Below are 21,974 nucleotides of genomic sequence, written 5' to 3' on the forward strand. Positions count from 1 at the left end.
CTCAGCCTGTTAATTATCTTGGAATAATTCATTAGTGAATGCACTTGCTCTATGCCAGCTACATTTCATTGGTGAAACCCAGGCTGAGCTTGCGCGCTCCCTTCCAGCCATGGCCCCTGCCCATGGCGCCAACCTTTCCATTCGGCAGAAGAAATTGTTTTCCAGTTCATGCGTTGTAGAAAGACTCAATGGTATTAGTGCAGGGCGGGGAGGGCTGCGGCCACCCTGAGCGGCGGGTGCCGAGCCGGTGCTGGCTGGCGTGGCATTTCGAAGGTAGGCTGGGAAGCACTAATTGGGTTTCTCTGTGGTTGTGCATCGCGGGCATGCCGGGCGCTGCAAGTCACATAGCTGCCGCGTGTTAGTTTCTGTGCTTCAGCTGCTTTAGTAAGTTCACTTATTTGGCTTGTCAATATTTAATGCAGCACAGATTTTTGAATAGGGTTGAGTAAAAGCTGCTGCTAACTCTGGATCAAGGCAAGCTGGAGTGCAGATTCTCCTAAGACTGCGTCCCACCTTTCGGGGCTGACCTCCTGGGTTTTGATCAACAGCATCATCTATAGCCTTTGCATCCATTTAATAGTTTTCTACCTTTTTTTTGCTCGAGGTCCTGATTCCACTTATCTAGAAGTGTCACTACACTGTCACTGCCTGGAGTGAATTTCAGATCTGTCCCATGGGAGCCACTTTGGGGACTTGCTTGAGTCACCTAGAGCAGGAAAGGCCGAGGCAGGTGGCCTTCTATAAAAACATTGGGACAAACAGTCAGGAGAGGTCTGAGACTGTGACTCAACCTCCAGAAGCAGCCCCACACAGAGCTCTGCAGTCACTGTCCCTTTGGAAACATATTTTGATTGTGCAAGGCTGTGGGGTGCAGCCTTCCTGCCTCCTCCTCCTCTTCCTCTCCCAGGACACTGCCACTGTCTCACCCTGGTTCCTGCAGCAGAGCTGCTTTCCTGGAAGTCAGAGGTGGGCACGCGATCTGTTTCACAGATGCCATACCGGCTTTTAAGGGAGCCTCTATTTTCGTCAAACTCTTCACGATCAGATGTGGTAGGTTCAAAAGCCCTTTGCGATGCCTTGCGACCTCTCCCCTTCCTTCACCTCAGAGCCATCCAATTTTTCTGCAGCCTTGTATCAAACTGCTGCATTACAAAGCGGAGCAAAGGGTGGGATGTATTGTACATACAACAATTGTAGCTCAGCTTTTATACTAAATATGTATATATTGTTTTCAAGTCTGTGTGAATGAGGAAGTTCTAACGAAACCTAAAAACACGAGGAGCGTTGACCTTCAGGAGATGTTTCCTATCCCAGCAGCTCAACTCAGTCTGCGGCTGCTGCTGCTTTTCCTGGCTGCAGACACAGAGAGAGGCTGAAATGAGCAATCAGCTTGTTTATGGCAGGTTTTAGTGCTTCGCTAGTATAATAAAAGAGGCTTTCGCAGAAGGGATTTGGTTCTCGTGTACTTCAGTGTTTTCTGCTCCGTTTTGCTCCATAAAACCCAGGCTCTTGTTTACAAGAACTCGCAGCTTCCCAAGGTTTCTGCTGATTTTGAGGAATCAACCCCTTGCAGCTATGTGACACCACCATGCAGCTCCCGCTCCACCCGGTGCTTGCAGAATGACTGTTCCCTACGTGCGGTTGAGCACTTGGATTAAACACCTGCACAAAACAATTGGCACAACCCAAAGGGCTGTTAGAGGCTCCATATCCTGTTTGGGAATCACTTCAAGTGAAATTAATGATTCTTCTCTGCACGCAGACTTTTTAAAAAGAAATCTGTTTTTATATGTGCAATTAATCCGAAGCGGTCGGCGTGCACTCTGTACTGTTACACATTAGTAAGACGGCAACTTTATGGCTTTTAATTCCATAGGGTGTGTAGCATTTAAAACGACAGCATTTAAGACAACAAAATCCTCACATAGGTGGTAACTGTGACACATGCATATCCCCCTGTCCACTTAGCCTTTCTCCATTTTGGGATGAGAGGGAGAATGTCTTATTTGAAAGGCATTTATGTATGTGGTCCCTGCATTGCATAGATATTGTATAGAGCTAAATTATTTTCATGGCAGAGATTCAAATAAAGAAAATTTCCAGTAGACTTTGTGTGCTGATTCACATAGTGCTGCCAGCTTTTGTGATATTATCACAAGTCTTGTGATATTTGATATTCTGTCTTAAAGCTCCAGGCTCTCTCATCACGTGATTGTTTGAATCTCAACTCTCGTTTAAAAAAAAAAAGGGCCCATTTCTCTCCTAGCTGCAGAGAATAGCTTGAAATAACATTTCACCTCCTAAAAGCCAAAAACATCAGGAGGCAGGTTAAGTTTTCCCAAAGACATATTTTTTTTCAGTCTCTGGATTTTTTGAAGCCCGTCTAACTCTTCTTTGTTTGGAGCTTGATTCTGGATTTTGAGTGACTGAGTTTGGTGTCAGGAATGGCCAACCTACGTTGTGTTTGTGGTTTGATGCTTCAGATGAAGGCAGAATTGCTTTATTACAGCAGGTAAATTTTGCATGCAGGGATGCTGTTTTAATACAATTAATTGCTGTGCTGTAGGTTGTTTCACCACAGCCCTCTTCACACTGAACCAGTGCTTATCCCAGGATCTTCTAAATGCATAGGAGCAATTAAGTTTCTTTCGGTCTGGCAAGTAATTTAGCAAATAATACTCTCCAGACAGAGATGACCCAGGTTTTGTGTTGTAGAGAGTTCTCATATCTGTGTTAAACAGCTAAGGATAAGTATAATGAATCCTGGTGGATCAACTGTTCTTACTGCTCTGCATATGTGGTCCAACACGAACAGTAATATTTTAAGCCTATACTACAGGAGTAAAAATCTATTGTTCCGTTTTTAGCTGAAATCTAATTTCTGCATTTTTACTGTTCTCTCTTGCAGTTCTGGTTCAACTGCACTAAGCAGAACTGCATAACAGAAATGCAATTTTAGTTGAATATTTAAAATAAAACTGAATTGATGGACCCCCTAACACTGTGTTTTAGAATCAAGCTATTAAAATCCAAGGGCACTCACAATTTGCCGCTTCTTGTGAAGAAGCAAACCTGTCTGTCATCTGTTACCAAACTATTTTCTCTGCCCAGTCTAAAGGCATTTTGCCCTGTTTACACTAAGCTGGACTGTGCAGTCTGTCACTGCACTAGACATGCCGCCGAAGCCACAAAATATTTATACACAGATAGCGGAACAACCTGTCTGATGCGAGTTTTAAGTCAGGAAAGGCCTGTAGGTGGTGCTGTAATCTAACTGGAAAAAATAGATTTACCGTGAGGCTGGATGCAGTTTTCTTAGTCCTTCTCAGAAGTTGAATTCAGATCTGTTTTGCCTAATTGCATACCTGTAGGATTTTGAGCTTTAAGTAACCATGGCAAACTCGGTTCACTCGAGATAAATAGCTACAGAAACCTGCAGATGGACTCGGGTGCCCTGGCACACCACCTTCACCATCTTCCCCATACTTTGTACGGCTTGAACCCACCTCACCAAACCAGCATCATGGGAGATTTTGAAGTAAATTGTGCCATTGACTCATCTACTTCGGTCTCGGAAAAGGCTGAATGCCCTTAAAATTCAGGGCTCTTCCATGAGGATAGACTTTCTCCAGGAGAAGGAAATGGGCAAAAGAACACAGATAAAATTATTTGGGTTTTCCACCCGCCTCGTTTTTCACCGACTCAGCCCTCCCAAGAAGCCTCCCAGCTCTAACCTACAGCTTACATCGCAGCAGGCTCAGCTGTAGGTGTCCTGCCTGCAGGAGCTGTGGAGTGCCAACTTTACCAGTTAAGCAGATTTTAGGAGAAATAATTTTGCCAGAGAGTTGACTCTGTCTAATTACGAGCCTCCCTCAGTAACTGCAGGCTCGGTGTCTCCCTCCCCAACTGTGAGTTATTATTGGATTCTTTACTCTCTTTCATAAACTGCTGATTGGTGGCAGATTGTTTAGCAGCTGCCACCTGCTATAGTGCGTGTTGAATACATTTCCCTTTTTAGTTCTAGAATAGCCTTGGTCCGCCAACAGCTCTGGAGGCATTTAAGGGGGAAAGGGACAGAGATAATGGTTTTTTTGTCAGGGTTCAGTACTGGTCCAGTGCAATTCTTCTGTGAGTCTTGGGTGCCAAAACAGTAAAGCATGTAAAGTGCATTTTATGCATTTTAAGTGTGAATAATCCCCTCTCTATTCAGGGAGGATTTTGACATGTGCCTAAGTTCTACTCTTTTTTCCAGGATGTAAGTGCTCTCCTGACCTGCAGTTTTTGGTCTGGAGCCAGGCTTGAGTCCTCCACTGAAATAGGCCTTTCGTGAGGTTGTTCTGTGATTGAGATGATACTTGAATCCCAGAGAGACTATGTAATGCCTAGTAATCTAAGAAGAAACTGTAGGGAGAACACTTGTCTTTTGAGGATATTTATTTTGGGATATTAAAGTGGTGGAAGACGCTGATGCTGGAGGAGAAGGCTGCTCTGCAGCCTCATCTCGGCACAGGGAGCATTCCTGTGAGCGCCGGTCTTCATGCTAACCTCAGTGGGCGCAGAGCTAGTTACCATCTGTATCTGTAAAATGCCTTCCTCAGGAAAGATCCTGGTGACTTTGAGTTCAAAAGGGAATGGTGGAGATGTAGCAGCACACTTCGTAAAAATGCTCTGTATACAGGAGGGTGGCGGGGAGTAAGGGATGTCTGAGGAGACACACGGTTTTTCCCCTGCATGTTTCAGTATGTCTTGGCTGACAGGGTGAATCCTCCCAGCAGGTTCACCCCACTCTAAGCAGGTCTGAACCCACTTCTTCCAGGAAAAAGTAAAGCATCTGTTCGGGTAGGAAATTTGAATTTTTCCAGCAGAAAATCCAAGAGGAAGGAGAAAATTAGCATGCAGCTTTCCACATGTGGGTGACGGGCCAGTGTCTTCCTTTTGGCCGTCTGTCTGTGGTAGGAACTGGGGCTGTTTAAATCAAGTAGGTGGGTGGTGTGAGCAACTGATGGATTCCTCTCTTGTAACAGCTGCTGTTGCTTTTGTCAGGGAACTTTTTTAAAAACAAGATAGGAGGGGGTAGTGCCCATTTTTCTGGCCAGAATCCAATTTGGATAATTGCATTCTGCCTACCTAAAATTGTAATGACATGTTTATGCTTCCCATCTCCGTAATGCCTAAGGATCCTTTGCTTGAAACTTGCTGTTTAAATATGAAGTTATTAGTTGAGTCATCAACATTAATTTTATTCTGTATTTCAATCAACAAATAATGGTTCTTATTCAGGTAGTACAGACCCTTCGTAATAATATTATTTTAGTGGATCCACACTAATAATATATTTTAATATATTTATAATATATTATTAATATAATTTCAATGAGAATGTCTCTTATGGCCTGGGTTTCAAAGATGTGAACACCTGCTGATTTAACTTGCAGCTCTTAATGCATGGCAATCTGAAAATCAGGCCATTCACATCTACTAGTTCAAAAACATCATGTTACAACTGTCCCACATTTTCAGTTAAGCTGCTTCTTAAACCACATATATTTCAATTTATTGAGAAAGTAGCACTTAAACAGAGATCTAAATGGAATTTATTCAGTTATTTAATGACTTGATCAAGATCACTGATTTTAAATCTCTCTGGACTTCCAGGAAGGTGTATGGAGCCAAGATCAGGCTCACAGATTGGTTCGTTTCTATCTGATTTAAAAAAACAATGAGTTGCACTGAGCATATCTTCATTTTGATGCGGGTGTATGGAGGGAAATGCAAATGTGGATTTAGAGTTTGCAGGTAGATTTGGTTCAAAACTTAGATCCAAACAACCCCAAATTACAGACTGATATATGGATCTTAGTTTTAACATGTCTCTCCAATGCATTCCACTGGGGGACTTGTTGGATGAACCATGCCTAGACTCGTCCTTAGGGAGCAGGTTCAGGTTGGGAACCTCAATGAAACACGCTCTTCAAAACAGCTTCTGTTGGAAGACCATTCTCACACCCACTGAGGTCTCCACCAATCTGGGAAGTCCCTGCTGGGCAGCAGACCTATCTCAAAGGGCCTGGCAGACTTTATGCTGTGTTCTGAGCAATGATACTGCTCCTGCAGGTGAAGCTTGGCTGGCACACGGCTTGGAGCGCGGCTCTGAGCTGTCCCTCTCTCGCATCTCCTGTCCAGTGGGGTTGGCTCGAGGCAGAGGCAGAGGGTGGGCTGAGGGTGGGCACTGCTCTTCCCGCTCCCTTTCCAGACTTTCAGCCTCCTCACGCTGGCTGAGATTCAGGCAGTCAGAAAAGCAATCTGCATAAAAGAGCGAGGAAGCCTTTTTAAACCTGTCATCCTCGTTCATCGATCAAAGATTATGATCCTACTTTCTCATTGTTTTATGGAGAGCATTTGTTTGTTTACTACTTTGGCAGCTATTGGTACATAAGCAATGCATATACGATAAATATACCCATTATCCGAAGGCCCAGCTCTGCGAGCACTGCCAGGCACCACGCTTGCTGCCATCAAGTTGATAGAAGTACTCCAAACAATAAGCACTGCGCTCAACAGGGTATTCATATTTCTGTCTTTCTTCAGCACGAAAGACAAAAAGATGAAATCTGTCCTATGCAGACACCTAAGAGAGAGGCCACTGCTGAAACGTGCTGGTGAAGGACAAGTGGGTGGGAGGCAGCATCAAGCAAGGGCATGGAGATGCTGCTCGGGCGCAGACATTGGTGCAGCGTAGCGGCGGCAGTGGCGGGTGGTGTAGGAAGGGGCCATGGGAGAAGTCAGTGCCCTGCATCAGAAAACAGGTTGTGAGGAACATGCAAACAGCTGAAACAAAGCTCAGAAAGAAGGCAAGGAAGAGAGAAAGGAGATTGGTGGAGAGATGCCTGCAGAGTGGGGTGAGAAAGGGTGTTAGAGCTGGCCGAAGGAGGGGGGCATTGTGGTGAGCGAGACAGGTGATGGGAGAAGGAAACAAACGTCCAGTTTTTGCACCTTTGCAGGGCTGTACCCCATCCTGGGGAGCGTGGAGTCAGGGGTCCTTGCTAAGCGGTGGGCACAGTGCTGATGCCCCTTTCATGGTCCCCCTCCGCTGCCAAGCCCAATGCTGAATTGTTTGAAACCATTAAAAACTCAGAAAAACTTAGTTCTTTTTCACGCTTTGTGTACGTCGTCAGAGGGATTTTTTCAGATGGAGATTTTGTTGTTGCATGAAGGAATAAAACCATGCATTGTGGCCACAAAGATTAGTAGTTAGACCTGTTTATGCACGCAGCCATCCAACCACTGTTATTTGCATCCATATAAACAGAAGCTATGCTAAGGTCTGGCTGAAAATCAAACCCATTGTGAGCTGCCTAGAAGGCTTCAGCAGATGGGAGCCATATAAATAAAATGTGATGTTGTTATTAACTGGCCTAGCAGTTCAGTGCGTTTCTAACAATGATTATTTGGAATGACGTGATGACTGTCCTATCTTGAAGGATGAGTTTAGCTTATCTACTGGACTGAGACATTTAAAAGCAAAATGCAGAGTCCTTCGTCTTCAGGGGCAGTGATGCTTTGAACCCCAGTGTTTCCCGCAATGTATGAAAAAGGGAACTGCTGCACAGGTTGGATTAACTTCAGTGCCAATGACATTAGCAAATTTATGTTACAACTCTGTAGAGCTGCTTTAATTTACCTCCATCTTAGTTCGGCACCTACTCGCTCACTACTAGCCCTGATAACAATAGATTGCGCTTTGCTATTTTGAGATAAAGATATAACTAACTTCAAACAAAGGGAACTTTAGCCGACAGTGATCTGTCTGGCTCTTACAGCAACACTATGTCCTACATCAGAACAAAATAAAGACTCGTGCACACAGCACACCAGCATTCGGTTGTGGAGAAACCAGGCTGCTCATATACATGTGAACCTAGTGAGCAGAGATAAATAATTCAGTTTCCTCAGCGTGATCCGTGTTTCCTGGCCAGCTCTAAAATCCCCAGTTAGGAATACCTCACAGGCTCTTCCTGGAGTGGTGACCAGCCCTTTAAACTGGGGAGAGACAACCACCCATGCCTCCCAAACAGCTGTTTTCAGTTCTCTCCTATATGACAACTCCTTCTCCTTCAGTTCAGCCCTTACATGTTTTCCCCAGGCTTTCTCTTTCTCATTCATGAGGTGGTTGTTGCTCTTCACATTCCCCTCTCCATCCCACTAGCAGGAATGAAAGCAGCTTTCTAGGTTTTTAACTGGTTTTATTGCCCGGGCACGGTTGCTCTCTGTGCTCCGTTTCATTTTTTACCAAAGCCGATGCTGCCCAGCGCTGATGAGATCCTCTTTGTGCCAGGTGGCTGCCGCCCAGCTCTGCCATTCAGCAGCTGAATTGCCTTTCTGGAAGATTTCACAGTTCACTTTTGTTGAGAGAGTATCCTTGTCAAAATACAGATTGAGAAAGTGAGATACAACGTCTAACGGCAACGGCAGGCTGCAGAGGGAGGCCAGTGCTGGACCTGAGTTACTCTCACCTTGGTGCCACTGGCTCTCAGAGGTGGCTGTTGCTATGGCTGGAAGTGTGGCACTTCCACATTTACAAAGGCCTCCTTTTGATGGGTAAGGTTAGACAACAACTGAGTAATACAGGTGCGTTCCCACACGATGACTATGAAGTAAATGATGGCAACACGTGAGCTCAGGCAGAAGACACTGCTGGAGGTGGGCAAGGAAAGCGTCGCCTCTGGTAGACCCACCTTGGGCTCTGCTGTTCTTGTGTCTTCTTCTAGAGTGAATATCATCTGGATGGAGAAGACCTACCAGCTCTTGAACCACTGCCCTATCAGTCCAGTACCGCACTTCATGCAGTTGTCTATACTCTCCTTGTATTCACATGTGCCTTTCTCATGGAGCTTAATGTATAAAGGTCAAATGCTGGGGCAGTTGGTATGTAGGGACTGCAGAGTAGGACCCAACCTTGGCCAATGCTGTGTATTGCTTAAACTGTCATATCCTTTAGCCTGCAGCTTGATTGGGTTTTATCTTTTTTCCAACAGTGCCTCAGAAATATAACCAAAAAGACTAGTGCTTCACTGCTAATAAGAAAGCGGAGATGACTCACTACTACTAAAGGTGAGTTATATAGAGGAATTAGATTTTAGTGGATCTGTTTATGAGTTACTTTCCCAGACACAGAGATATTAAAGCTCATCCTCACAGCCCTGCCTGCCTACCATCGCCTCCAAGGCTGCAGAAGCCCGGCCTGCCGCTGTTAGCACTGCCACTGGCCTTGGCACACGCGTAGCATCCCACACGTGGGCACACACAAGCATGCACACATACACACACGTGCGCGCACGCGCACAGACTGCAAAGGTGAAGAATATTTTTATGACATTATTTTTATGATAATCTATTTCAATGGTTAATTTAGTTTAGGGCATTGATTTATAACAAGTTTATAGATCTTTTTTACTATTCTTTGTTGAATTATAGAGGTGGCATGTGTGAAATGGAAGTACTTGGCCTATTGTTCTGCTTCTCACGCAACCAATATAGTTGAGACAATAAAAAGATCTATAAAATTAATATATACAGAGACAAAGGGACAGAGACAGAGAGAATATGTAATGCTCTAGAGTCTGATATCACATTTATCTTTCCCAGAGAGGTTAAGACGCTGAATTTACATGTGGAAATACCAAAAAGATCTTACCCTCTTGCGTGGACAGAAATGACTTCTAAGCATCCGGGCTATCATCTCCTTTATTTATAAAACCAATTTTCACGGTGTAATTTTTTTCTATTTTTTTAGGCTAGAACCATATTGCTTTGCTAACAGCTTGGAACTAGGCTATCTATCGCTGAGGACTTGCTGGCCTGGAGTTTTTAGGCAGGCTTTCATGGGAACATAACTGCACTAAGATTTCAACTCCCAGTTTTTTTAATACGAGTACATTATATCATATTTAAATATACCTATATGTGAACACACGCACACTGTAGTAGACAAATATTTATATATCTCTCAACAAACCCATTATATACTCACACATATTAAATGTGATAATTGCATTTTTATCTTACCTGTGCTAAACTGTGTTCAGTGTATACTACTAACTACACAGATGCATTCTATTCTCCCTATTCTACCTCCACTGAGTTTTCTTCTGCTATTTCAGACCATCGAGAAATGAAATATTTAAGGTCTGGTATCTGGTATCTGGTATTTTAAGACTTACTGGTTTTCCCTTCATATTTATAATAAAGCAGTATTTGCTAGTAGCCTTTTTTCTATCTGTAACCATGTGACTAGGGAATAGGGGAATTTTTACTTAATTTTTCTTTAGAATTTTCTTTAGCTATTAACCTGTATTAGATGCTAAGGAGATGAAAGCAGGTACAAAACACACACAAAACAGTACAAGTCCCGTGTTTTGTATCATTAATGCAGTTCCTTTGAATGACTCTTGGTTTGCTCTTGTACCAACAGCAATAGCAGTCCTCTTTTTCTCCCTTGGTCAGAGGTATACTAAGATATTCTTAATCAAAGGTTTAAAAAAACCTTGCAATGAAATATGAGCAAGGCAATTAATTGATATTAAAATGGTGGAGTCACTTCAGAGCCATGGTATCTCATCCAAGATGTGCAAACCTCTCAGCTCTCCAATGATGTATTTGCAAACTGCTGCTATTTTAAACTCTCCTCGTTCCCCAGTCTCTCCTCTCTGATTAGTTCTCTGTATATTAAATTGGGTAAACAAATAGGTAGTGGGTAGATAATTGTGAAGCTGGTTGATGCCTTATACTCTGATGTGCATAAAGGACAGCAACCTTCTTTAATAAACCTATTCATGTACCATCGTTTCTTCTGCAGAGTATAAATATATGGTAATATGAGGTCTGTCTTCTTGTCACAACACATCACCACTTCTATTTGTACAAAACAGAATAAAAACACCAAATATAATATTGCAGTCAAATGGAAAGAAAATTCCTGGTTTCTACTGTCAGACAGAAAAGGCAGAACAATGACTTGAATAGAATTGCAGTTTGTCTCGTTAGCTGTTAAAGAAAACCGATTTATTTCATAAACTGCGAGTCATTTAAAGGTTTCAACAGTTTTAATGAAGTTTAACAATTCTGTAACAATGGATATTGTTTTCTTCATTTGGCATATCCATCATCCTGTGCAACTGAAACCAGGGTTGTCCACACAGCAGAGTAGTCTAGGTTGAAGGTTACAGACACTGACAAATGATCAAAGTGCTGATTTTCTTTTTCTTTTTAATAAACAATCTCCTGGAGCTTTTTTCTTTCCAGAAACATAAATAATAAACCTGCAAAATCTGGCAAAGCCAAACAGTTGGAGAGAAAGACCAAATAACAGAATCTGGCTTAGTGCCCAGCAAATTATTGAAGAAGATAATTTGGTAATAAAAAAGGAAATACACTTGGGTTGTTCATAATTCAAAGGTACAGCTCAGAACAGAGCCAAGTATGGCTTTTTTGGGGGCGTTGTTTTATTAACTAACAGTTCTGTAAAGTTATTCACCATAGTGAGTACTGGTGCAGACAACTAGAGCTAATGGCGGTACATCAGAACTTCCTAATACTTTTTTAGTCCAAGTCAGCTCATTATTTCCATCAGCCATTGAATTTCAAATATTTGTAGTAGTAACACCATAGACTACAGACATAAGTAAGGCAATATTCAGGTATGCAAAGCTTTGTCAGAGGGTAAATATGGGGACAAAAAGGCTTACATTGGCTTTGTCTGGATTATTTCATTTTATTTGCAAACATCTGCCAACAGAACAGTTGTGGCTTGCTTTCTGAACATGTTGTGTCCCACTCATTCAAGAAAAAGTTTTTCTGTTTTTATTTTAGAAGCTGCTAGTTGTTGGGATGCAAAAAAGAAGACCTGCACTCACATCACCTAAGGATATAGTTTCTCCTGTACTCTGCATCTGAACCTAGTGTCAGCAATTGCTTTATAGCCAACTCCTATCAAATGACAACCTCTGGTAAGGCTTGTAATGCCTGCTAGCTGATAGTCAGGAATTAAAGGATACAGAACCAATTAGTTAAATGCACCATCCAATGATTAGGTTTGTTGACCTTGCATCAGGGCATTATAGCAGTGCAAATGGCTGGGAGCTGGGCAGGATCACTCCATTATCAGGAGGCTGGAGAGTCTCCCTGCCCCAGGGCCTGTAGTAAGTAAGCTAAGGGCCTTCTGGTCAGAGAGAGGACAGACTGAGCCTTCTGCATCCCAGCTGAAGTGGAGATGGGCTCCTACGAGACTGTGATGCATTAATATAAGCTAAACTTTCAAGAGTACTCTAGCCTTAACAGGTGTGGCTCCAGTTGCAGTGAGGATCTACAGTCTGTAAGGAGGAGGTGTACCTTGGCAGCTGGGTTGTTTGTGTGTCCACTGAACCCACTCACCACAGGAATGAAACTCTAAACTGTGACTTGAATCAACTGTTGGAAGGAGTCATCAGGGAAGATGGATAGGCTCATTGTCAGCTGAGATCTTCAAACTAAGGTGAGTCTTACCAAATAATATATATGTGTCTTTCCCCGCTTGCTTTTGTACCTTTTTGCTTCTGAAAGTGGTAGAAACCATTATTTTTCCCTCTGTAGCAAAAGTCTGTATGTGCAGTAGGAGGAAGATGGCAAAAAATGCATCAGTTTCCCTCTGTTAAGGAGAATTGATTAAAAATATCTATTAGGACTGAAGAGCACTTATCTGAGCCCCTTTTTAGCCAGTTCATCTTGTAAAGAGCTTGATCTGCAGGGAAGCAGACAAATCTTAATCAACTGTGTTCTGCAAACCCTTTATAGAGGAGCGTGCAAAGGTTATAGTTATTTTCGCTTTGCTTCTGGCATCTGTCCTTTAGTGCCTTTGGTGTGGTGCTCAAAGTAGCTACCTGTCCCACCTGAGCCTTACCCAGCCATGATAAGATCTGCCAAAAGCCTTCCCTCTGGCTAGGTCAGGAGCTTATTTCATTTAGTCTGTCAACTGTATGATGCCTAATTGTGTACTATGGTAATGAACACTGTGAGCTAATCACTGTCCGTTTAGGTAGAAAACCACATATTGTTCATACCTATCTGAATTACATTGGAGATTTCCTGTTCTCACCTATTGCAACTTCTCTTTCTGGTAACAGATACAAAGGTCTTTCAGGGTGGATGAATGGTGCCCACAGCATGTTTCTTCCACGCAGACAGTCTTTGCAGAAGAAATTAGTGCCCGTTGTTTGAAATTTCTCTACGCTTTTCTCTGTAGATTTCTTTGCAGGAGCCTTTTGACAACAACTTTGGGTCTGTAAGGGGCAAATAACGTGAAACACGTTTCTAATGAGCAATAATTACAAGTTTAAATAGCTGGCACAATCAGTGTTCAGTGATTTCATTATTAGATGGCACCGTAATTTATGCTAATCCTGATAACGGTTCCGGATGAGAGAGGTCCAGACATAGGCGATTGCACTGCAATTATTTACACCCTGTATTTCTGAAACAATAGATATGGTAATTTGAAAATCAGATGATTGTGATTTCATTTATTCTGGTAGGAAACACATGTAACAAGTTGTGTCAACAACTATAAAATTAAATAGGATTATTTGATTTCCAATTCTAGGTTTATTCCTTGTTAGCTTTCTCTGCCCTAAAAGAAGGAAGTCACAAGAGGGGGAAGGGGAGTTTTTTTTAGTGGAGACTTGGAATTTTTAATTTTTCTACCCTTTTGTAAAGCTTGTGTTTGGCTACAAGTTCTCAGTGCGAGCAAAAGTGGGGGGTGAACTTCATGAGTCTGCTTTCATCTAGCTACCAGCTTTGTAATTACTACAAACAAAGCCAAACCTCTCAACCTTCTCCAACCATTCCTAAGTGACTGGGGTACCCACTTGTGCTTTTTAGCTCCACTGGGCTCTTGTGCAAGTAAACCATCAGTAAACTGTGAATTTTCAAATTAAAACATGCCAGTCCAGTGGGTGGCAGGGCATCCCGCCAGCTCTGTTCAAAGAGGTGGTTGTGGCAGACTGCAGTGCTTGGGGGGAGCATTCAAAGATGGCCCTGCCTGTAATGGTTGGTTCCCTGGTGACTTTCAGCTGGGGACTTGCATTGAGTGAGCTGCGTTATTCCCATCTGGCGGTGACACTTCTGATGAGACATACCCCTGACTGCAAAGTCACATCCCTCAATCCAAATGTAGACCTGAGAAGATAACTGAGTGCTAAATAGCCAAGATATCAATAGCAATCTTAGATGGTGAAATGTATTAACAAATCCCAGGCAGTCCCCTGGAAGCGAAGTGCCAGGGCTCATCTCCATAACCTTCTCTGTCTTTCCTCTTACAAGCTGCTGCTAACGGGAGCTGCCTCCCTCTTCTTCAGATTAACCCTGACACTAATCGTTCCCACAGTCCCATAGTTCAGCTAGACCCACAGCAGGGAGTATACCACAGAGGTTTAGGGGGAAAAGAAATGGAGGCTGGAGTGTTTTCAGTATACAGAAGACTGGGAAAGCGTTTAGCAGGAGAACCTGCACTTGAGTCTCAGGTTCATTCCTCAGCACCTCAGTCATGCCAAACAAGTCAATTAGACTGTTCACGTGTTTAAAGTTAAGCCCATCCTACGTGCTTTGTTGGACTGGAAGATCAGGTCTCTGGTGTGACTAAGTGAGGTAATAGTCTGGTGATTGTTAGAAGTTCCTGGAACAATCAGGACTCTAGTCACTCTGCCAAAATATTATTCACTGTTATTAGGACAATGAACATCACTAAAATCCCATTCACTCCACCTCTCGTCCATTTCTCCTCTGGTGAACTTGTACAGTCTTTCATAAATAGACATTTCAAATTTGGAAATTGCTATTGCTATTAGTGTGAATAGATGTACATGTTCTAGGAAGGAATTTTTTTCCAAAACATGGTCTGGACACTAAAGACCAGTGTGTATATATTGTATTTCCTTTCTTTGATTGCTGGGACTTTCCTGCAGTATCTGCACTGGCGGGGGGGTAAAGAAGGCATGCAAATACCATAGCTATGCATGAAAGGGAAGCAATGAGTGCTGAAGAGCTCATCAATTGCAAGATTTGTATCCTGATGCATTGTAAATAGTCTCTACCACCAAGTCTCTGTTTCATGATGTGATAGAAGAAGGGCTGGAGTGGCCCTGGTTATAGGTGGTCGGCAGGGCTGCAAGCGTGGGGGACTGCTGCGGGGGAGCATCAGGACAGCTTTGCCAGCAGCTCAGCAGCGGCTGGGCTCGCAGGACTCCTGCACATTACTGTCTGCCTGTTTGGCGTGCTCCCTGGTGCTTGCTTTCTCTCGCCCAAATCCAGGGCTGTTCAGGCCTCCTGCCACTGCCTTCCCCAACCTCCTTGGGCAAAGAGCAAGGCGACGCTGGGCCGGGTGCCAGATTTAGGAAGCATGGTAACTCCTGGGAAGCTCCTGGAGAGCTGAAAGTTGGCTTTATGGAAGTTGGCTGTCTGTGTAACTGCTAACTCCCAGCAGAAGGGATGGGAAATGACTGCTGAACAAGCTACTGCAATGCACGTATTTGACAGTGGACAGCCATGGAGGCTCAGAAAATCATATCCAGAGGCTTTGGTAAACCTTATCTGAACTGCCCAACGTGTTTAAGCTGAGCTATCTCGTGCAAGAGAGGCTGTCACTGTGGTTTTGGTACCTGCTGCTTTCAGCATAGCTGGGCTTTCTGAGAATAGCCATTCTTTGTGATATTTCATTTTCTTTTTCTGATCATAGACTGACGTAGAAGGACACAAGCAGAGAAACTGCAAAACAAACAAAAAACCTCCGTGAAGCTATAAAACCCTCTTACCTTAGCTTTTTAGATCTGCCAACTTTATCTTTTAAAGTTTTGGACAGGTGAAGTTCCAGGTTAGTTCCGTCTTTATACAAAGAAATTTGCCGATGTGTTTAGTAGAAATGTAAATAGCTGGAGGAGGAAACCTGACTCTGTTGCGTAGTGTGTTGTCAGTGTTAGGATGGTAGCTCTCAAAGGCGCTCTTCAATATAATCAACTTGCCTTTGGCTTTGTATACAGCCCATTAATGTACCAGCTTTGACTTGTACAGTATCTCACTATGTTTAGAAAACGAACACTCCCGTGTCTTGATCCCTTCCAGGAAAATTGCTTCATTTATAAGCTTATTTTATAAATACAGAAGTTAATTCCACAGAGTTGCATCTTCACTTCATAGGAAAATACTCTGTGTTTATCTTCTGAAACCAGTGGACGTAAAACACTCCATGTCGGAAACCTACAGCATGTGCCTTTGAGTAAAGGGGCCTGCTTTCCTCATGGTTAAGATAAACAAAGATCTAACTGGAGGAAACATCTCCTCTGGATGGAGTCCGTTCTGGAGTTGTTTTCTGTGGAAGTTACAAATTGCTTTGTTGCTCTGTAATATAAACAATTTTTCAAAATGCTGGTGTTGAGCTATTGATACTTAAGATCACCTCATTAATCATCTTGGGGAGTAACTGTTATCTAAGTTCACGGACTGGCTTCCTAAAGTGGATAATAATAAATAGCAGAGAAGAAATAACATTTAAAAATACAATGTTAGTGAACCTTTGGCCGTGAGTAAAGATTGATTTGAAAGGACTAGGTACATCATAAAAAGGTTTCATAATGTTGGGGAAGTGATCTGGTCAGGGGTCAGGTGTACACTGTGGGGAACAGAAAGGAAACTGTGCAAATGCAAGCGGTGGCGAGTGTCATGCAGAAAAATACTCTATGCTAAAATGCGGGTTTATTTTTGTATGCATTTGGAGAACCAAGATGAAAAGCAGGATTAGGTTGGCCTTTTGCAGTTGTGAGTAAAAAACTGTGAAAAGCAAACCATTTTCTTAGAAGAAAAGGTACAAATCTGACCCTTGCTGTCTCTGTGATTTATGTGAACTCTGGCAGGAAAGATCAGCAAAAGAAAAGCAGCTCAAGGAGATCTAAGCTTGCTCAAGCTGAAGGAGGCAAGGCAGTTGCCAGGGTTAGAAAGAGGAGCTGATCTCACCCACAGGGAAGCACAGGAGATAGTCAAGAGGCTGTGGAAGCATACAGAGATGTGGCGGGGAGGAGCAGTCGTTTTTCAGTATTTGCCTTTGTCCCTTTTGTCACATAAATATACCAAAGTGAACATGTTCTCCAATCACAGTGATCAAGTTTTTCACCTGCATCACCTTCACTTGGTATAAGGGCAAACATCTGTGAAAGACCAGGCGAGAAGCTGGGAGTAAATGTAGATATTTAGGGATGTTCAAGAGCTTGTGGGAAGGAGAAAAATAAGGACTATCTTAAGAACAGAATAAGTTGTTTGCTTTTGACCCTGAATACCTGTGCAATCCAGGAAGTTAGTAATACTGCATGATAATATCATTTACAAGGCTTCCTCAAAGATAAAATAATGTAGGTTCCCAAGAGTAGTGCCTTCAGAAATGAATGGCATTCAGCTGAAGCTAAAACGCTTTCTTAAACCACCGAAGCAGTGTTGTGTGGTGCGCTTCTGGCTGTTCTGAGTGTTTGGAAGAATCCCTCTTTGCTCTCACGGTATTTGGAAGTGACTCAGGAAAATGCATAATATGAACATTTAAATGAGTGCTCAGATGTTGGTCATCAAAACTGCATGTTTACATCTTTTTTAGGGTGAACTTCTCTGTTAAAAAGAAGACAGACAAAGAGCTGTTTGCTCAAGTGCCATCTAAAATGGCTGTGATGGGAGGAAAAAAGTGAAAATAATGTTTTGTCTCTCTTTTCCCTGATCATTTTCCGGGAGAAGAGCTGCTATTTATGAAAGGATGTCTTAGTCTCCATGTCTAAGGTGCACATCAGGACCTGACGTACTCCTGCTATGGGCAGCCTGGGGACTAGTTTTATTCACCACTGTTGATTCTCTAGGACTCAGATGCCAGGTTTGGCACGGGAAGCCATTGGATAGGATGATTTGTGGAAGGTCTGGCAAAAAAAGCTCTGCAATACAATACATGGGTCCGCTTTTGGTATCACTTAACCTGTCACTGCTTCAGTTTACTTCCACGGGCATCAGCTGCTGTTTTTCCTCATACACAACTTATGCAAGAGCCAACCTGAGCTTTATGTTCAAATTGTTTTGTTACCCAAATCTCCTTAGTTGAAATAGAGATTGGACTATCGGGAGGGGAAAAACCCCCACCCTGCTGCTTTGACCTTCCTGTGGAGAGCCTTTTCAGGACAAGAAACTGAAACAAAAATATCACTATAAATTCAGAGCTGGACTCTCTCATTCTCTTCTGTAATGGACATGAAAAATTTTATAAAGTGGCAGAAATTGTTTGCTGATAGATCTTTTTCCCCTGACTTTTCCACCTCTTTACAGTATTGCGTATTGTACTTTTCTTACCTCTTTGACTGAAGGCAACTCTGTTGTGGATTTTGGCTTCTTTAAACCTGACTCTTACTCCAGTCTTGCTTGGATTGCAGACTTTTTGAGTAAGGAACAACTTTTCATCATGGTTCTCAGTGTCTGCCACAATAGGATGCCTCCACCTGACTGAGATATCCGGAAGCTACCGCAATGCAAATAATAAGTAGTAGCAGGAACAGCAATACTCATTTGCCCACCATTGCTACCTAAAGGAACACTTAAAAAATATGGCCAGGATGTACCAAGTCCCAGCCTTGGGCAACCCCAGGATACCATCATTGGTTCCAGAAGTGTTGCACAGTGCATAGGAAAGCTTAATACAGGAGGCATCTGTTAGAGGGGAAGAAATGGAAAATCTGTTGCCAGAGAATGAGATGAAATGTTTACGAATGTTGTGTAAATAAAAAGAAAAAAAGGTGTGGTATAGGATTAGAATAAGTAAATACAATACCATATTTGTAAATATTGTACAAATAAAAGTTAACAATTGATTCTACTTGGAGACTTTATGTCTTTTTAAAGAGAGAATGATAATGTATTTTATGTTATTTTAATCACTGGTTTAGAGCAATTCAACAGGCACTCCATAAATGCATTCTACATTTTTTTTTTAAGTGAAAAATGAATTTCTCTTGCAATTTTTTTTCCTGCCTGTCTTTAAGAACACTGACAGAAGTTCAAAGCTGTAGGTTGGCTCACAAGCATGAGAGCACTGCTGCTTTAAAAGCAATTTAATTTTAATACAACTTATTTTTGATGCAAGATGTACTGAATGGTTCAGAGAATGAGTAAAAAAAACCCTTGAACTCCTTAATTTCTTTATTTCAGCATTTAATAGGGCCCAGTTTTATGGAGATGGAGGCTTGTATACTTAATTTAAAAAATCAAACCCTGTAATTAGCATTAATTATTTTTTCTGGAGAGGTCTTTGGAAAAAAGCCAAGGATTAACTGAAAAGAGGGACTGACATGCCTTCTCCTGCTCAGGGGTTGCCTGAGGTCAGCAGGGAGAGATTCTGCTGTGCGGTGTGGGACCCTTACACTGGGCACCCCTGATGTAGCTGCCTCGCTGGAAGATCTAACTCCATGTTAACATCTGGGTTTTAGACTTCTTTTTTTCCTTAACAATCAGCTGGTCTGGAGGCTCTTCTGTGTGGACAACAGGCCTTCCTAAGTTCCTCCAGTCAAGTCTTCCTGCTCCTCCATTGAGATGACTATCTATAAAATTTCCTATATGAGCCTTGCAGTTTTACTTAAAATTATATTTCCTGTATATACCACTGTCACAATATGGAGGTGATTGATGTGATTTTAAGGAACTAAATATTTAGAATCATCTTCCTCTGGGAAATGCATTTAATTAGATTCTTGCCTCTTACTTAAAATGCTTTTATTAACTTTTGAAACTGTTACTTAAACTTACACCTTTATTAAGTTGCAGAGGTACTATACATCAGAAAACAAAACCATCCAGGACTGTGAAGAACACGGCCCAAAGCAGAGCTGTGGCAGAAGCACTGAAACAATCTACTTAAGGAATACTCATAAAAAGTTATTTTGGATCATTTGTGGGATTCTTAAATTATGTAGGAGGGAATTGTATTGCATGAACTCTTCTTAATGAAGAAAGGATTTGCCCTTGCTCTGTAATAGTAGCTCTATTCTAGAAACCTGGTGGCATTCTCTCTGCAAGGCAGCAAGTGCTCAGAAGAATTTGAAGGCACGAGAAGTAAAACTTCTAAAAGCCTGTGTGTGTGTATCGCCCGCGCTTAAGGGACTTGAACTCTTGCACCTCCTGTGTTTCTCAGCAAATAAATCACTTTGAGTGATTGCACAGATCCAAAGTACTTGTTTACATGGTGTCTGCACCGTGTCTCCTCCAATCTGCATTCTCACCTGGGGAAGGAGGGGGCCTGCCCTAAACCCTCATGCAGTCCATGGCTGAGAATGAATTCCCTTTACTGCTTTTGCTCACATCACTTAATCAACCTTTATAGCATAAATAGTGTAGCGTAAACAATTCTCTAGATAATAAGCACTCATTATCTTTTTTCCTTATCCCTGAAGGGATGTTTTGCTTTTGTTATATGGGGCCTATAAAAGCTCTATACCAGCTTTGACAGTGCAGAAATGTTGAAACTGGGCTTTAAACATTCATGTAAAATTGTCATGGCTATTGGTAAGCCTACCCACGCTGTCTGTGTTGCCTCAATAAAATGCCTCTCAATTAATGCTTTTGTGAGTGGAATAAAAGAAAAATTATCTGCAAATCCTTCCACAAGAGGACTCAGTGGGCTCAAGAGGAGCCTTCAGGAAGGCTCTCCCCAAGCAAATTATTCTCCTGAGATGGGGATTGCATTTTGCTACCTCTAAAAGTGCTTGCCTAGCTCTGATCACCTTCCTTATGGATATGGAGTCCCTCTTTCCTTATCTGGTTCTTTGTTTTCTACCTTGAGGTCCTGCTCTGGAAAGGTCTAAAATGACAACTGCTCCATATGAGAAGGCATCTTTAAGGCCAGTATTGAGATACTTTGTAGGACAAGGTTCCAGTGATATCACTCCCCCCAAATTTTTTATCTAAAGCGATCTGAGTTGCCATTTCCTCATTGGTGTTTTTTTGGTGGTTGTTTTTTTTTTCCCCTGCTCCCTCCTGCCACCACCACCTTTCTCCTGCTGCCTTCTATATGTTTACTCTCATAAAATCAAGGAGCAGCTCTATTCCTCAGATATTGTCCAGGCCCCTTTCTAACTAGATGTGCAAAAGCCTTTCCAATAGCTGGACAGAATGATGAAAGATAAGCAGCTTCCATATGGAGACTTTTGAAATCTCTTGTATGCATCAGTAGTACCTTTTCTTCTCTCAGGCTGTCATCTCACCCCACTACATCCTTTATCACTTCCGTGGCTTTCTCGAGGCGTATTGAATGCCTGTAGAGCAGCAACGTATTTTTCTATGCACATTAATAAGATGATGTATGACCATGCTATTTTGTAAATGTTATGTTTGTTAAATGCTATGATAAATATTACATGACCACCACTGCTTCTTTGCCTGATGCAAATATCTGCATATCCATTCTGCAATCAGTAGTCAGATATTTTCTGAGCGTTAAAATAGTTGCTGTCTACTGTGGAGTGACTCCTTGCCACTAGGCAGGTACCCTTTTCTTTGATACCTAAGCTAAATATAAAACTAGCTGTCTCTAAAACACACTGAAATTTGCCTGAGGCACTTCTGAAAGCTGTAGCAGAGCTCCAGTTTAGTCTGACCAACAGAAAGGCTAATACTTACTCAGGTTTCTCTTTTTATATATCTTTGTGTGTGTCGTTCTCTGGTTTCCTCCATCACTGATAAAAGTACTGCATTTAAAAACTGGGTTCCCATCCCAGGTAGGTAGCTCTGATCTCATTAGGGGATTTGATTTATTTTGATATCAAGTTATTTTTTCCAGAGTGGATTTGTAAGTCCAGAAAGGCCCATAAATTGCCTTTTCTTGAGTAATGCTTATTTAGCAGCAAAGCAAATGGAGTAAGCCGAAGTATTTGAATGGTGAG

At 42.3% G+C, this 21,974-nt stretch overlaps 1 long non-coding RNA gene across 1 annotated transcript in view; it reads left to right on the forward strand.

Annotated features, from left to right (window-relative positions):
* LOC142082921 (uncharacterized) overlaps window positions 1-20,432 on the forward strand; it is a 50,045-nt gene extending 29,613 nt beyond the window's left edge. The window contains exons 3-5 of the long non-coding RNA XR_012673891.1: window positions 9,036-9,111; window positions 12,337-12,529; window positions 19,855-20,432. This is a non-coding gene — a long non-coding RNA (uncharacterized LOC142082921). The remainder of the gene's footprint in view (window positions 1-9,035; window positions 9,112-12,336; window positions 12,530-19,854) is intronic.
* Window positions 20,433-21,974: the final 1,542 nt, after the last annotated feature.

The sequence above is a fragment of the Calonectris borealis genome, chromosome 5 (assembly GCF_964195595.1).
Source record: "Calonectris borealis chromosome 5, bCalBor7.hap1.2, whole genome shotgun sequence".
Lineage (NCBI taxonomy): Eukaryota > Metazoa > Chordata > Aves > Procellariiformes > Procellariidae > Calonectris > Calonectris borealis.